At 36.9% G+C, this 12,914-nt stretch overlaps 1 non-coding gene across 1 annotated transcript; it reads left to right on the top strand.

Annotated features, from left to right (window-relative positions):
• Positions 1-480: 480 nt before the first annotated feature.
• Trnav-uac (transfer RNA valine (anticodon UAC)) lies at positions 481-554 on the top strand. Its single transcript has one exon. It is a non-coding gene; the product is annotated as a tRNA-Val (tRNA).
• The last annotated feature ends 12,360 nt before the right edge of the window (positions 555-12,914 follow it).

Here is a 12,914-nt window from a genome sequence, read left to right as displayed (position 1 = left end):
ACAGGATGCTGCTCTCAATAATAGCTACAGGACAGATATAACCAAGGATTTGCATAAAAAGAAAATCAGGGATAATAGTGGCCTCGATCTTATGAAAATTACGCAAACTAAAGAAGAAGGAAAAGTGAAAAGGAACAGGCTACCATTCCATACGAAGGCATTATAGCGCACGAAATTGCAAAGTGTTTGACGAAACCAACGTAGTTAGACATAGTACAAGTAAAACTTACTCGATGAGTGGATCTAGTATCTATAAGAATAAATGTGACGCATGCAACAAGTACTACTCGGTATCTGTTCTTTCGGAAGTTCGAATCCACAAACAGTGCCCGAACTCTTACGGGAATCGGCAACGCGCCGCGAGTAATGAGGATAATGGGCGGGGGCACTACGAATGTAGTGCGGGACAATACGTTGAGAATGTGGGTTTCGCGGGAGGCGTGCCAGAGATAAATCCCTACAGTCGCGCTGTCCTCTGTGTCCTCGGTGGCTCAGATGGATAGAGCATCTGCTATACAAGCAGGAGATCCCGGGTTCGAGTCCCGGTCGGGGCACACATTTCCATCTGCCCCGTTGACGTATGTCAACGCCTCTATGCAGGTAAGGGTATTCATTTCATTTTAATAAAATAGATGCTTTAGCAAACCGATTTTGATGTCAAAATTTCAAACAGATTAAAGGAAACACATCATCTTAGTAATTTAATGGTCAGAATGATCACAGCTATATCAGTGTTCTCGTTGCCAGAATAAGGAAAAGTGTGAAATTATTCGCATGAGTACTAAAAGAAATGAGCTAAATTTCGATTACGCTATAAGTCACACAAATCTGAAGGCTGTAAATTCAACTAAATACTTAGCGATTACAATTACAAATAACCTAAATTGGAACGATCACATAGATAATATTGTGGGTAGAGCAAACCAAAGTCTGCGATTTAATGGCAGAACACTTAGAAGGTGCAAAGGTCTACTAAAGAGACCGCTTACATTACGCTTGTCCGCCCCATTCTGGAGTACTGCTGCGCGGTGTGGGATTCGCATTAGGTGGGACTGGCGGATGACTTGGACAAAGTTCAAAGAAGGGCGGTTCGTTTTGTACTATCGCGAAATAGGGGAGATAGTACCAAAGACTTGATGCGTTAATTGGAGTGGCAATCATTAAAACACAGGTGTTTATCGTTGCGAAGGGATCTTCTCATGAAATTTCAATCACCACTAGCTTTCTCCTCCGGTTGTGAAAACATTCTGTTGGCACCCATCTACATAGGGAGAAATGATCATCACGATAAAATAAGAGAAATCAGGGCTCGCACACAAAAAAATGTAAGTGCTCGTTTTTCTGTCGTGCCGTTCGAGAGTGGAATTGTAGAGAGACAGCTTGAAGGTGGTTCATTGAACCCTCTGCCAGGCACTTTATTGTGAATAGCAGAGTAATCACGCAGATGTAGATGCAGATGTAGATAAATGTGAATGTACATCAGTAAACAAATTTAATTGCATCTCAGGAAAATCCTTTGTCGTTGCAACTTCTGTGTCTCTCACTTCTATGATTTTAGCAAATATAGGAAACTGTACATCAGTATAAAGTGCTGCGTTTAACCATACTCCGCTACACATCACTTTATTCCAGCTACTTCCTCAGTTTATTTCCAATTTGTATCAGCACAAGATCATCATTAATTTACTCATATATATACACATATCCCATAACTGTTAATTTCTCTAATAATAGAGTAACTTCCGATTCAGAAGTATGGTGAACTGTACATTGTAAAAAGTTAATATGCGTATAAAATACAGTGTGTCAAAACAAAAATCAAGATAATAACATTAAATCTAACCTACCATTCCAGACAAATTGTATATTTGTTTCCATGAATGACAAATCAGATTCAGGAGTTATCCTAGATCAAATCATAGAAGAACACTTATTTAAAATAGATACCCGAAAATGCAGAGGAGAAATCCCTCCAGTCTTTTGAGACCTAGATAGTGTATAGAACCGTACAGAGTTTATCCACTCATAGGAAATGTGATTGCAGCAAGTGACAGTAGGGCCGCAAAACAAGATATATTTAAGGAAAATCATTTAAACGCCAACATACAATCATATACAAGAGTTAACCTGCAATGCACTTACGATACATATGCAGGGTGTCCCATGTATCTCGATCACCCGAAATAACTGTTTGTCCAGATGCAAATTACAAAATGTTTCAAGCAAATGTTCTTAAGCCGTCAGGAGGACATCAATCAGCATGATTGCCTTCGTTATAGCTTTGTTTTTTAACAAAGATATGGACAGCAGTATGACTTTTTAAAATGGCACCTTGTATTTTTTATTCGGTATTTCATTTACTCTCGTAAAGACCTATTCAAAAATGTATCATAGTGTACCATTCACTGAAACACAATGTTATTAATTACATTACATAACATTGACGTTGACGTTGCGAGATCTTAGCGCAGGTACTCAGGGTAATGGAACACATCCACTTGCTGACGTTGACAGAGGGCAAATGTAAACATAAACACCTGTCATTCCATCAACCATCGTAAGTTGAAGATCTGTGTGAGTAGAATGCATACCAACGAAGAGAAGGTAGAAATGCTACTCATCTGTGGGGAATGTAAGTTAGCACGACAGTAATTGTAATACTGTTTTCTTCTGTCAGGGTACATTTGTTACAGTAGTTTGTTCCTTTTAAATACTGTTGTGTAGAGTAGGCATACAGTAAAGGTTGTCCTTCCTATAAACTGCATCGACATAACGTTTCTTTTATTGCTGTTGTTGAAGGTAGGCGAAAAGCCACGCAGGCAGCGGAAGTGTACAGAGAGAGATATCCTGACAAGAATCCACTTTCCCGGCGGATGTTTTCTCGTCTTGTTGCGACACTTCAGGAAGCGGGAAATTTCAACCCACGACAACGCAATCGTCGTAGCACTCGCACAGACGAAGCTGCCTAAGTTACTGCTCTCGCTTCTGTGGCTCTGAATCCACAAGTGAGCACACGATAGCTTGAACACGAGATTGGCATTCCTAAAACCAATGTACATCGTATTCTTACACGTCACCGGTTCCATCCTTACCATGTACACCTACATCAAGAATTGCATGGGAATGATTTCCAGAATCGTGTACAGTTCTGTCAGTGGACACAGCAGCAAATCCTCGTCACTCCAAACTTCCTCTACAATGTTTTATTTGCCGATGAATGGTCCTTCTCAAACAAAGACCAGGTAAATACAAGGAACACGCTTTATTGGTCCAGCAACAACCCACGATGTCTTAGACAGGTGGAGCATCAGCGTCAATGGAGAGTTAACATCTGGTGTGCGATGCTAGGTACTGAAATTATTGGCCCTTATTTCATAAATGGTAGTCTAAACGGCACAGCGTATACCAACTTCCTCACACGAATTCGTTCTCCTCTTCTGGATGTAGTGCCGCTAAGAACCAGAATGCTTATGTGTTATCGACACGATGGATGTCCAGCACATAATTCCTTGCGTGCACGTCGTGTTCTGAACCGAAGGTATCCTGCCAGATGGATTGGCCGAGGAGGAACAGTTACTTGGCCTGCTGGGTCTCCTGATTTAGATCGACTGGACTTTTTTCTTTGGGGATGCATTAAAGACATTATCTGTTGTGATATTTCAACAGCTCCAGAGGACATGCAGGAACGTATCGCGCTTGCTTGTAATTCTCTTCAGCAGGCAACACTTGAAGCAGTAAATAATTCTTTCATTCAACGAGTGCACCAGTGTATCGGAGTCCAGGGTCAACACTTTGAGCACCTTTGGATGTTCTACTCCTGGGCAATGGTACAGGATAGTCAAATTTGTGTTATGTTTTTTCTTCGTTTTCATTTGTTTTCTTACAACTCCAGCAATTTGACGAGTTTGTCATCCCGGACTCAAAGTCAATGTTGTGTTATGTAAGTAAAATTACATGAAGCTAGAATTTGGCATGAGACACCTCAAATCAAATTGATAAAGTTCAGGGCCTACATTTGCCGCGATCGGACCGACATGAAAAATCCAAACTGCCGGGTACTAACCAATAAGGAAGTTCATAATCAATTAGTTCAACTCTAAAAATCCCATAAGAAATAATTATGCAAATATGTGAATCAATATTATATGGAATTTCAAGTTCCAGACAAAATGTTGAATGACCAGGTTTGCAATGCATGGACTGACCTGAAAGTTATGAACTTCCATTCCAGGAAATAAGGACTGAAGATTATTAAATGGGTTTCATGAGGCACGAACTGGACTGAACGATGAGGTTTTGCTCAGAAGAAATGTCTAACAGACAACAAACAATGATTAGAGCTCATGTCAAATAAGGGAAAATATCTGTGATATCATGGCATTGATATGAAAGCGTATCCTGGCAAAAGTGGTTCAATAAGGATGACATCAAAGATTCTATGTCAAATTCCAGCACTGGGGTCAATTTTAGAGAGGAAACTGAATATATATATATATATATATATATATATATATATATATATATATATATATATATATATATATATATGGGTATTCGTAATGAAAGAAATCCTGTGTAACAGAAACGTGTTGGTCAGATGGTCACATGCAGAAAGTATAAATGATTAAGAAGAGCATCAGCATACCATAGGTCAATGTTGAGCATCAAAGTACAAAAGAGCATACATGATGAATGCTAACAACCAATATAGAAAACATGACACGAAAACATAAGCAGAATCAAATACAGGTAAAAGCACAAAACATAATGCGGATCAGAGTAATACACTTGACATACTGAATCATAACTTAGACTCCATATGTAATTGGTGTGTCAAAGAAACAGTTGATGTCCAGCTGTAGCATCCAACCAAAATATCTCTGATCAACCATTGCATATAGCTCATCAAGACTGGTCATCTGTAACAAATGCTGCCAAAATCCATTAATAATACTATTGTCACCTAAAGACAACAGAAATCAAAATACTCCTAAATCATAATAATCAAAAGCTTTCAGAGACAACACCAGATTTACTGCAGAAAAGCAGGTTCAGTGTATACAATTAAACTTATTTTGAATGTCGCTGAAAGTCTCTGTAATAATCATGCTGAGCATTGAATCATATATGTATGAGGTATTTCAGATTTACATGATGTTGAATAATTGTAAAATCATAAAAATTTTAAATAATGCCAAATGTTATACAAGTAACCAAGATTATACCATGGTTCCTTCTGGTCAACTAGAGTCTTAAGTAGACAAAAGCATGTGTATTATCCAGTTATCTGCACTTCTCTTTGAAAGCCCAGCTAGCTGTGCAGTCTAATGCATTGCTTTCCGAGCAGGAAGGCGTGCTGGTCCCTGGCACGAATCCGCCTGGCGGATTAGTGTCGAGTTCTGGTGTGCCAGCCAGCCTGTGGATGGTTTTTAACGCAGTTTTCCATCAGCCTCCAAGAATGCGGGCCGTTTACCTTATTCCACCTTAGTTACACTATGGCAGCGATTGCTGCACATACACTGTCTCCACATATGCATACACCGTAATTACTCTATCACGCAAACATTGGGGGCTACAGTCATCTGGAATGAGAGGTTCACATGGGGGAGGGGGAGGGGTCCACTGGGCAATGAACTGCTCAATAACCCTAGCTTCAGTGTGGGGCGGCGGAGGGGTGAGTGGACAGCTGTAGCCTGTTGTGGGGTTGTGTACCACTGAGGGCTTTTACAGGGACGAATCCTCTACATCATTTCAAGGTTCCAGTTCAACACATATGTACACACATACTTGTCTTCAGAATTCATACTGTTGTCAGTTTCTGTCAGTATAGATAAGATACTATTTTCAAATCAGTGAAAGCACTTCATATACCCAGAACTGATTGAAACATGTGGTAAGAAACTAAGTGTAAATGGTGCAAATAAATAATGTAGTATCGAGTATAAAGATCTTCAAGCAGATACTACAATATCTGGGGCCCTTGTGCTTGCCAGACACGTGGTACGCACAGGGAGTGTACCCCCCTAAGGGTTGATTACATTAAACATCACAAAATATTATCAAAGTAAGGTGTATTAAGCTTACTGTACCTCTTATCATCAAGCATCAATATCATGAATCAAATAGATAATCAAAGTCAGCATATATCCAGCGAATAGAAATGTATATACATGTGTGTGTGACTGTAGTACCAATGCATAATCCAATGCATAATGGTGTTAAAGCAGATGCTGCATTAGCTGTGGCCCTTGTGCTTGCCAGACACATGTTACACACAGAGAGTGTATCCCCGTGAGTGTTGATTATATTCAAACATATGGCTTCAGCTGTGTGATATTTCTTAAGCCAAATAGCTTTCGTGAGTTTGAATAAATTAACCTGAATGAATTTGGATGTGGTATCTCTAAGATCTCGAATGGTCCAATGTTTATATCGAAGAATTTTTTTGTTTCTTTGTAAATTACTTTTGACTTTTTGTATCTTTTAATCAACATGACCCCTCCTACTTTAAACTGTGTAACTCTAAGATTTTTGTCACGCTTCTTCTTCCTTTTACTATGATATTCCTCCATAGTCTGCTTCGCCACCTCTTTCCTCTCATCAGCATTTAACTTTGTACAACTAGGAAACTCAATCAGTTCACCTAGTAAGTTACCAGGTTTCAGATTAAAATGGTCTTCATATGGTGAGAATCCAATTGTGGTATGTTGCTAACTATTCAGAATGTCTTCAAACTTACTTATATAAGTGAACCAATTTGTGTGATACTTGGAACAGTATGTTCTTCATAACCTACCAATTTCCATCATGTACATCTCCATAGGGATGCATGATGGACAATAGCCAGATATTAAAATGTGCTTAATGTTCCTATTGTTAATAATTCCTTCCATGTATGAGATGTGAACTGACTTTCATTATCTGACAGTAAAGCATGTGGTTTGCCAACATTCCTAAAATAGTCATTAGTAATACAATGAATAATTTTCTTATTTGTAGTTTTTTCAAAGAGAACACTTTACCAGTTTTGAAAACAAGTCGCCAGTAACAAACAAATATGTGTAGCTTTCTTTAGTACTGTTAAGTTGACAGAACAAGTCAATTCCCATCATTTCTGACTTACCTTGTTGAATTATGCTCTGCATGAAACCTTTATGTTTCGGTTAGTAACCTAAACTCTTTGACATCGATCACAAGAACTCAACCACTTCCTAACCCTCCTGGAGATATTACCAAGGTGTGCATTTTCCTGTATCTTTGGGATACATTTCATAGATCCACAGTGGCCATAACTCTTATGTATATAGCTAATCAAAGTGTCAATATATTGACTGGGCCAACAAACCTTCCACTTATCCAAATCAGGACTACTTGTTTTAAATAAAATTGCTTTAAACACTTGATAATACTGTTTTAACTTATCACATTCTTTCTTAACTAAGTAGTTCTTAACTAGTTTCCATTCTCGTCCTGATTTTGATTATGTCACAGTTGCTTACAGATTCTCACAATTTCTTTCTCTTCTTTAATCCCTTGAACGCACATGATCCTAAAATTCCTATTCTCTTGAATATTCTCACTTCCTACTGGTAACCTAGACAGAGCATCAGCAACTACATTCTGATCACCTCTAATGTACTGGACTGAATAGTCAAATTGCTGTAAGAAAACTGCCCATCTGGTAATCCTGCTGTGATATAGTTTGCACTCCTGAATGTAGCGCAAATCTTTCAGGTCTATGTATACAATGACTTTGTGTCCAACTAAATAATTTAGAAATTTTCTATACCCTCTAACAATGGCTTCTCGGCGACTGTATAATTTTTTTCATGCTTTTGTAAACTCTTACTGGCAAAGCTAATAGGACAGTGTATGATCTCTCTCTCAACTTCCTTCTATTGAAATAAACAAACTCCTAAGCCATAATTACACCCATCTGTCATGATACAAAACGGTAAACTGGTCTATGTAAGAGTTCACTGTTGAGAAGTTGTCTTTTAACCACATCGAAAGCTGCTTGATATTCGTCTATTCCCAAATTTCGTTCTTTTTCAGAACATCAAGAAGAAGCTTGCGTTCTCATATACTTCCTATGGAAATTGCACAAACCATAAAATGACCTAAGTTCCTTCTTTGATCTCGGCTTGGGGATAGCTGTAATGGCCAACAATTCGTCTTTATCAGGCAGCATTTCTTCCTTATAAACAGTATGCCCAAGAAATTTCACCTCTTTTACTGCAAATTTACATTTTTCCAATTTTAATGTCATATCCCTGCTGCCTAAATTTTATTGCAATAGCTTTCAGAATTTTCATATATTCATCCCAAGTTTTACTGACTACCAGAATGTTCACCACATAAATGATTAATTTTGAAAGTAACTCACTTTCCAAAACAAAATCCAAAGCCCTGATAAATTCGTCATCTGATAAGTTTAATCCAAAAGGTACTACATGGTAGTGAAAACTTTTCCCCTTTTTACAAAAAATATAGTATATAGCCTAGAATTAGGTTCTAAAGTAATCTGATGAAATCCTGAAGTCAAATCCAAACTTGTAAAATAATTCACATCACAAAATGTATATAACAGTTTCTCCACTGATCTGGGTGGTTAGTTTCCTTTTCCAAAAACTTATTTAAATGTCGAGAGTCAAGTACTATTCTAACCCCAGCAACTTTCTTAGCTACTGCAACCATAGGATTGTTGTAATGACTGTTACTCCTTTCCATTACCCCCAACTCAGCAATTTCTCCAACTCCTTTTCAACAACCTTCCTCTTACAAATGGTAGCCTCATATGGATTAATGAAAAGTGATTCATGTGGTCTCAGTCTTAACTTACACATATAATATTTCACCCTGCCTGGCTTGTCACTGAAAACGCTATTATATTCCCACAGGAATTACTCCAAGTCACTTTTTCCATCTCTATTTAAATTGCCTGCTGAGTTAAGTTTGTCCAGTACTAATTGAGAAAGGTCTTCACTAACCACCTGGTTATCAAAATATTCATTATCTTCATTTAAATAATTCCTGTCATGAAATGCTTCTACTCCTCATAAATTATTGCTACAATTCTAATCAAACTTTATGTATAAATTAGTTCCACCATGAACACCAGATTTTGGATCAATAAAATTTAACTTCATATTAACCAATCAAACCTAACATTACCTTTCAGTATCCAATCCATCCCTAACAACACGTGTTCATTTAGCTCAGTTGTTACCAGACATCCTTGTTCAAATACAACATAACTGACAGTAAATGAAAGTAATGCTTGCCTACTGATTAGTTTACTTAGTTTACCAGTGGCTCCTTTTATTTTAACACCATTGATTAGAAATTCAGTATACTGTTCAGTGTTCCTTAATCTATCTCTTAATTTACCAGACACACCAGTTGCTGGGCTACCAGTGTCCAATAGACAAAGTCACTTCCAGTAGCCTACAGATATTTCAACATAGGGACTGCTGAGTATTTCATGGTTATTACTTCCATTCTCTTCTGCCAATAAACCATCTTCAATATTCCTACAGCTTAAATCAGCATTTACTTGAACTTCATTTCCTAATTTGAGTTGTAAAGTACTTATAGGTAGCTTATAACTAGAGTGTGTGTGCTTAATACTATTGCAGTAATCACCTTTCCCTTCAGGCTCCTCATTCTCTTCCAATACTTTCAGTATCTTATCATTAATTAGCTTGTCTTGATCTTCCTTACTGTAACAATCATGTAATACATCACTGACCTCAGGAGATATCAAATGATTTTCATGTAGCGGTATTTCCGACTCCATATCATCATGTACTGTCATTCCATTACTCATATCAATGTCTAGTACTACCACACACACCGTACCATCTAAAGCATCATAAAATACAACGAATCAACTCTGTTTATCTGCTAATTATTGTGTCTATTGTGATGTCTGTGGCCTGAACTTCGCCTTCCTCTCCTACCTCTAGCCTGATTTCTGTAACTGTTGTTGTTGTTTTGGTGGTATTGTGATGACCCCCATTCTGAAAATTGTTCTACCAAACATGATCTAATTTATTTACGAGATTCAGAAATTTCTCAATAGTGTCAGCTGATCTGCAAAAAAGAGTCGACTGAACATGGCCACGTAAACACAGCTTCAGCCTGTCGATTTGGATTAATTCATCAAGTGGTTTATCTAAGTGTCCTAAAGCCCTAAGGTGCTTTCCACAAAATTCTCGCATTCTCAATTCTCCCTCGCAAAGACTTCCATTCAAAAACTCTCATTACTCGCGCCTGCTTACTTTCTGACCAAAATTTGTTTAAAAATAATTTTTCAGACTCTGCAAATATCATTTCTGGTTAACATGTTGGATAGCCAAGGATAAAGCTTCTCCATCTAAATATTGTTTAGCAAATTTCACTTTCATATGTTCTGGCATGCCTGGTGCAAAGCTGTCCTTGCACTGGTACAAATAATCGACAGGGTATAGTCTAAAATCACCCAGAAAAATTTTCATAATAACGTTACCGGTATTGAAATTGTTTTGAAACATTTATTACCACTATATATATTACTAAACATATTAGTCTCTAGGTTTACAACTTAGGAGTTGACTGTCTGAAGATAATTTGATACTTCATACACTTTGCTGTTTACTGAAGAAATTTGTTCTGAAACAAGTATAGAATTTAGTTCCACTTTCTCGTCAATGAAATTATTTTCGTTTTCAATACAAGTTTGTATGTTATACAACTCTGATTTTTGAGTTCGTCAATGGCAGTGTTTTCTGTTCTTTTTACTCCTTCGTCAATCAGGTCAACATGTTTGTTAACTAGCTGTAATTCAATAACAGCAATGTTCTTCATACAGTTCACTTCAGATTCTACATTGTCTACCCTTTCATTTACACGGTTTGTCTATTTGTCTTGTTAATATCTTCCCTAATTGCTTCTAGTGTCAGGTCAATTTTTAACAGAATGTTGTCAATTTTTGTCTATTTTTCCAAAATTATTTTGGAATAATTTGGAAAATTGATATAATAAGTTTTCAGATTGTTGAAATCCATGGGAAGCAAAATTAAACTACTTGATGTGTTCTTGTGGCCTGTGAGTGTTTAGATTCAGCGTCGATGCATGCTGCTGCCGAAATGATCTCGTGATTCTGCCTTGATCACGTACAGAAAATATATTGCTTCTACTCAGTTTAACTAATTTTTTTGCACCACTTGACGGGATGGTAAAAAAACACTTCCGAAGACTATCTTTCTTATAATATTATTCAAAGTATGTCACATACAATTATTTTTGCTTGACTAAAACATGAAATTTCACTTCCTAAGAGTTCACTGCTTCACTGCTCTGTTACATAAATAGTGTTTTGGTACTCATCTGACAATCCATGCTGCTGGCTGTTGGCTGTTGGTGTCGGTCCATTGATTCACACAACCACTTTTTCCATACTGGTCCTTGTTTCCATTCACATTCCAATACTGGTGTATGGCACAGTATATTGTGAACAATTATTTCACCTGAAAATTAATAACCAATAGCATATGATGCAGTTTTATACACATCCCACCTCCTCCACAATGTTGTAACATAACATGGAGAATAATGATTTTGTGTGGTGAAGTTTGGGATGTGGATTGTTGCTTAACACAAGGAAACAGAATACCACATCATATGACGGATAACCTCCACCAAATAAGTAATATGTATCTTGTGTATTCTAGGATGCTGCTTCTTAATGCTGCTGTAGGTTCATCTTCATGTTACTGCATCGCCACTCAGGAATCCTGCAATAGTAGAAATAAGCTGCAGGAATTACTGTACACAGCGATTTTTATTTCGCATGCTGGATATTCAGCAGTGAACTACATATAAATTCACTTAACACTTTATCATGACTGACTTAAAACTGATCTCCAACTGAGATACGGCGGTGTACAAACGGCCTCTGTTTATATGATTTTAAACAACTGCTGACATCGTTACATATTAAAGTTTTAGGTTCAACAGGTAAAACTTTTACACCTATCTTCCCAAATTACATAGAAATTTACATGAAATAAATGAGAATAATTTCATACAAAGTCAGGAAAGAGTATGTTTCTATTAAAACTATTAATCACATATTTTGTAATTACAACAATATATTTCATTAATTTGCATGTATCACTTTTTTTTACTTAAAGGATAATCATCCTATTGTTTTCAGGTGAACATAGGGATTAGTTTTCTTGAATGAAAGGCCGAGATTCAAATAATTAAATTTTGTGTGAGTAAAACTTTACATTTCTATATAGATGTAATTAGAATTCCATGAACTAACTCTAAATAAAACATCAGTATGCTTAATTCTTACTGAAAAATGATCATGTCATATTTCTATTACAGATACAATTTGTATTTTTAGTTTGAAAATATAATGATAGCTGTCTTTCGATGACTAGAAATATTGGAACTTTAATCGTTAGTTACTACATAACTATAATAGTGATTTTATTCCTCCAATGTGCCTGAAGTTTGTATAATATACGTATTGTGATGGTACATCAGCTTTTAACCCAACATGTTTCTTTCATTCTGCATATTGCTGAGGCCCAACGTAAACAATTTCAAAACAATAGCTTAAATTAACGCAAATTATTAATTTGCTGCAATAGAAAATTCTCAGTTTATTCGAATCCAGATAGCCACAAAAGAAAATTAAAGCAGCATACTGATATTAGACAAGTGCACTCTTCGGGAGAGTGGGGGTGAGACTGATAAAAGGATGTAGGATCCCAAAGGTTGTAGCATTACAAATACACTCGTTAAAATTTTAAAGGTAGCGGAAATAAAACAAGGAGAGCCAAAGATTATTTACAACTTGTACGCAAGGAACACTCCAGAAGAGAGTGAGATGGGGTTGTTCAAGACGTGAAGGAACC

Source organism: Schistocerca serialis, chromosome 1 (assembly GCF_023864345.2).
Source record: "Schistocerca serialis cubense isolate TAMUIC-IGC-003099 chromosome 1, iqSchSeri2.2, whole genome shotgun sequence".
Lineage (NCBI taxonomy): Eukaryota > Metazoa > Arthropoda > Insecta > Orthoptera > Acrididae > Schistocerca > Schistocerca serialis.
Note: the sequence above shows the minus strand (reverse complement) of the source record. Positions and strands in the feature narration are given on the sequence as shown.